Source organism: Nicotiana attenuata, unplaced genomic scaffold (assembly GCF_001879085.1).
Source record: "Nicotiana attenuata strain UT unplaced genomic scaffold, NIATTr2, whole genome shotgun sequence".
In the NCBI taxonomy this organism is placed as follows: Eukaryota; Viridiplantae; Streptophyta; class Magnoliopsida; order Solanales; family Solanaceae; genus Nicotiana; species Nicotiana attenuata.
The window spans coordinates 329,943-335,601 of record NW_017670522.1 but is presented as its reverse complement, the minus strand read 5'-3'; the positions used below and the strand labels follow the sequence as shown (position 1 = coordinate 335,601).

General features: G+C 34.3%; 1 non-coding gene across 1 annotated transcript; it reads left to right on the top strand.

Annotated features, from left to right (window-relative positions):
• The first annotated feature begins 3,287 nt into the window (after positions 1 to 3,287).
• TRNAQ-CUG lies at positions 3,288 to 3,359 on the top strand. Its single transcript has one exon. It is a non-coding gene; the product is annotated as a tRNA-Gln (tRNA).
• Positions 3,360 to 5,659: the final 2,300 nt, after the last annotated feature.

Genomic DNA, 5,659 nt, shown 5'->3' with positions numbered 1-5,659 from the left:
TTAAAGAAAATTGTTTGCTGGAAAATATAAAGACTTTAGGAAGTGAAATGGTGTGTGTTCTTGATGGTATCGGGCCTGTATTTTGGGTTCGGAGCCCGGTACACGTTTAAAATAATGTTTAAGTTGAATCCGTGAAATTTGGTAAGAATCGGAGTTGATTTGATATAAATCGGACCCTCGGTTGTGAAAATAGTAACTTTAGGTGTTCTTGAGAATTTCATTAATTTTGATGCTAAATTCGTTGTTTAAGATGTTAATTTGGCGATTTGATCGCACGAGCTCTCCATATGATATTTTTAGACTTGTGTGCATGTTTGGTTTGGAGCCCCGAGGGCTCGGGTGAATTTTGGATAGGCCACAGAGTGTTTTGAACTTAAGAAAAACTGCTGGAGTGTTGCAGGTCTGCAGGCTTCGCAATTGCGAAGCCTGGCTCGCAAATGCGAGCATTGCATTTGCGAAGACCCTTCGCATTTGCGATGAAAAGGCTGGGCAGGGGACCTTCGCAATTGCGAAGTTCATCATCACATTTGCGATAAGAACAGGTCGCAATTGCGAACAAATGTTCGCATTTGCGATAATAGCAGGCCTGAGCATTCTTCACAATTGTGATGTAATGTTCACATTTGCGGGGCTCGCAATTGCGAACCCCTAATCACAAATGTGATAACTACGACCTGTTAAGCGGGATTTCAGACGAGATTTTCATCATTTTTCAAATTCTCTCAAACCCTAAACATCCCTAAGCGATTTTTCAAAGACCCAAACTTCTCCTAATCATAGGTAAGTGATTTCTAACTCATCTTCTTCAATCTAATGCATCTTTTTACATGATTTCATCTCAAAATCTGGGGATTTTCATGAGAAATTAGGTGTTCTTGGGTGAAATTTGGGAATTTTGAAATTTGGTGATTTAGACCTCAAATTGAGATCGAATTCCAAAACTAATTGCATATCCGGGCTCGGGGGTGAATGGGTAATCGGGTTTCGGTCCGAACTTCGAGTTTTGATCAAGCGGGCCCGGGGTCGATTTTTGACTTGTTTTGGGAAAATGTTGGAAAAACTATAATTACGCATTGGGTTTGAGCTCTTTAGCATTTATTGATGTTGTTAAGTTAATTTTGACTAGATACAAGTGAATTGGAGGTGAAATCTAGAGGAAAAGCGGTATCTGAGGCTTGATTTTTGGCCGTGGAATCGAGGTAAGTGTTTGGCCTAACCTTAGCTTGAGGGAATAGGTGTTGTGTCTTATTTTCTACGTGTTTGTGTTGTGTACGACGTATAGGTGTGGTGACGAGTATCTATACGTTGGTGTCAAGCATGCCCGCGAGTCTTGTATTGTGACTGTTGTGATTCTTATTATGTACTATCCATGCTTAAATTGAAGATTAACCCTGTTGAACAAGACTTATGATATTTTCTTGGTATTTGACCATTGTTGAGTATTGCCTCAAGTTGAGATTCATTTTGTGAAGATAACTATTGGGACGAGATTGGTTATAGCTGATTCCCTTGCCGGGATGTATTTGTTTCCATTGTTGATTCTCTTGCCGGGATGTTATTGTTTCTACTGTTTGGGTGAGGAAAGAGTGATAAAGCACGAAGGGTAATGCTGTGCACATTCATACTTATGCATATGGTGAGGAAAGAGTGATAAAGCACGAAGGGTGATGCCGTGCACATTTATGTTTATATTGATGCATATGGTGAGGAAGAGTGATAAAGCACGAAGGGTGATGCCGTGCACATTCCTATTATTCACATGGTGAGGAAGAGTGATAAAGCACGAAGGGTGATGCCGTGCACATTTCCATTATTGATTGCATGGTGAGGATTGAGAGTAAAAGCACGAAGGGTGATGCCGTGCATTTGTTTCTGTTGTGTTGATTATTTGTGTTATCGTTTCAAGTGCCTTAATTGTTTCATTTCAGTTATTTCTGTGTTTCCTTATTCTGGTATCCCCCATAGCATGTTGCCCCTTCCCGTAAATTTCTGATAACTTCTATTATTGTTATTCTGTTACATATTGTGAATCTTGGTTGCATAGTCGCCTTTTTGCACTAGAGTGTATGCTTCAATCATTTGTCAAGTTATTTCTTCTACATTTTTTTGTGCTCTCATTGGATCTTTTACTTCATTTTAACAACTTTTAATCTTATATTTTTTTTAAAATTATAAGATTTTGTAATTAACTAAAATTTTAGTTATAACTTTTTACATTATTTGAAATAAGTGAGAAATAATAATATTTAATACTCTAAAATAAATTAGAATTTTGCTTTATATGAATTCTTTCTTTTTTTGAACAATATAAAATACCTATATTTATTTTTAAAATCTTTATCATTCAAATTTAATAGGATAATGGAATGCAAATTCTCCACGTACTCTGATTTTGTAATGAATGTGGATAAACTCCTTCACTTATTTCGGATAGTTATATGGCCAATGATTTTGCTATTTCGAGTTCATGCATAATTCAAGACTACTGCCGTAAAAATATCAAAGAGAGGATAAAACGTAGTTTTTCTTTAGGATATTAAATTTTTTATGGAATCAAAGTTCTTTAAAAAGAGCTTTACTTTCTACCAAAAAAAAGAGCTTTACTTTAAAAATGTTATATCTTCAAAAGTTATGTGTTCTTGCTGAAACTTAAAAGAAATATGGCACTTAAAGAATTGAATTATAAAATTGGAATCAATTTTAAGTTACATATTGATTGAGATGATTTAATACTTTTATGGGATAAAGTTTCTTCCTTTATTGAATAACTAAATAAGACTAATAATTAATCATTTAGAACATAATTTTCTTTTTCTTTTAAATTTATTTTATAACTTAAACACAAGTCTAATATCGAGATGAGACACACATGCAACGCGCATATTCTAAGACTAGTTCTCTTAATAACGAATATGATTTAGTTTCGAACTCACCATACAAATAACGATCATGGATCACATTCCAAAAATCTTCTCGTCGCGACTTCTTGCGTTGATGATGGAGAAAGTAACTTTCTACACAAAAGAAACTCGAAAGTTAGGAAATGTATCGTCGTTGAAAACTAGTTTACAAGTCCAAAATTGATGTCCATTTCTTATAAATTTTTGTGTTGATTTAACTTCCTAATTTTCTTAAGGTGTTTTGAAAGTTGAAGTTGTATCTAGATATGAATTTTATTTTAGGATTAGTCGGGTAGGTGGGTATAGTGCCACATGATTATACCAAAATATATTGCCAAACGGATTAGCGGTTCGTTATAAAATATCTTCTAAAAGTATTGGCAAAATGGTCCCATGGTCTAGTGGTCAGGACATTGGACTCTGAATCCAGCAACCCGAGTTCAAATCTCGGTGGGACCTTTCACTATTTTAATTTTTTTGAAACTCTGTAATCTTCGGTGCACGAAATAAGTTTATCCTTTCAAAGAGACACTATAATACTTAATGGCCATAATCCTACATTAACAATTTACCCTCATGACATACCAAAGCAACTACAAAGGTAGTTCTCATATTAATATTAAAACATAATTTAACTTCTTGCTTTTACAAAATCTTCACAAGTCACAACCATATTCTATTAGCACAGAGGCGGCTCAACACTACATGTGGCCTAAAGCGAAAATTTAAAAAGAGGCCTCAAAAGACATTCGAGGTTAAGAAATGCTTTTTCATATCTAATCCTTTAATAATTTCATAGCTTAAGATAAAAAAATTGTCTAAAAAGCACTTAAAGAATAGAAGAAGATTCTACAAGATCATAGTTATACACAAAATTGATTCAAGTTGAAGTGAGTTAGACAAAAATTAAGAAGTTGAGCCCATCCACCAACCATGCATGAGGTAACAAAAATAGAAAGTAAATGCAAATTTAATAATCTACAATTTTTAGTACAAAATTTAAAAATTGACAACAAATGATTAAAACTAATTTATTTATCACTAATACTAAATACATAATTATTTATTACTACATATAATTTGAGAAAATTTGGGGCCTTAATTTTTTGGAGGCCTAAAGCCACTGCTTTAGCGGCTTTAGGGTTGAGCCGCCACTGCTGCATTAGCATATGCATAAACAATATGCTTTTCAGCATCATGCATCATGCAGTAACAATATAATCCACTAAAACTTGTAAAACATTTCATTCATATATGCAAATATCTAATATTGATTTGTCTAACTATTCCAAGAGCTTGCGTACAAATTTCTCAGGTTCGTATTTTTTAACGAAAGAATGACGTCACAATGAACAGAAAGTGGAACTAGAATGGAATTTAGAGATCAGCTGTTGGGGCAATGGCGGCCAAAGTAGGAGCAAATCTTGCGAAAAATGTTAAGATTTGAGGAAATAGGCTATTTCGGCAATACCTTTTTCTGAGATTGGGTGCTATGCGTAATTGAACTGGGTAGTGTTACTTAAGATGTATCAAAAGGCAAATTGCTCCAGGGTTGAGTTTGCAGGCAAATCTTAAATATATATCATTGGCATTTTTTAAGTGATCTGTTGATGAGATTCAATTCGTATTAATTTCAAGTTTGTGAAGCACTGTTTACTGGTCTAAACAAATAGTTGATGCCATTTCTTTTATGGGTTCTTTTCTCATCAACTTCTGCTAGTCCTAAACATGACAGACTTGATGTTTAACAAATTTATTGGGAATCATTTCTTCGTGTTAGCTAAGTATTATAGAGAGGGGAACATCCTTCCACTTTGCTGACTTGATGTAGACTAAACAATCACGCCCTTAGTAGTTAGCTAAGTACATGTGTGATACTTGACAACTCGCTCACAATCTTGTACAACTTGTTCACTATTTTGCTATGTTAAGTCAGCCGCTAAGGTAATGTTAGAAGGAATATAAGAGAATTGCTAAAAGAAACTTTGTATTAGAGAGAACTTAAATTATTTGTTTGGTGAATTACAAATAAATGGTCCCCTTTATATACTAGTCTCCTAGGGGCTAGTGTGTAAATATTAATTGTTACACAAGTCCTTAATATTTACAAGATAAGGTCTTTCTCTAGAATTCTCTACAAACCTAAAAGATTCCAAGAACTTTCCTAGCAAATCCATAGGATCTAGGTTCTTCCAAAGGAAATGTTCATACTTCTCTAGAATTTTCTCACAAATGCTGACATTCCTTCTACGTAAGCTTCCACGTGTCATTAATATATGCCAAACGACAGCTATGTGGCATGATGACATGGCGGGTCATCACAAAATTCTTTAATGAATTGTGTCATCTTTTCAATCAATAGGCATCTCCTTCAAAAATCTTCAACGATAGTAGAAACGTAACTCCCCTATATTTGCAAAAAAACATAGTAGGTCTAAACTGATAAGATATGAGGGTTGTAAATTGTAATAGATTGAAGAAATTGTAATAGATTGAAGACCAGATTTCACTGAAATAGTTTAGTGATGTGCAGACCTCCAAATGCATATCGGTCCATAAGCATGTCAATATACTGGTTGACTGTGATAAAACTGAAAGAAGTAAATTGTCTCAAAAGACCTTATTTAAGAATATTGAAACTAACTAAGAACACAACATTATGGAAGCAAACGATCTATAGATGTGATACCGACTAGTTGTATTTAAACTAATAATTGAACAAGTGAAATTCAGGGTGTGTTTGGTACGAAGGAAAATGT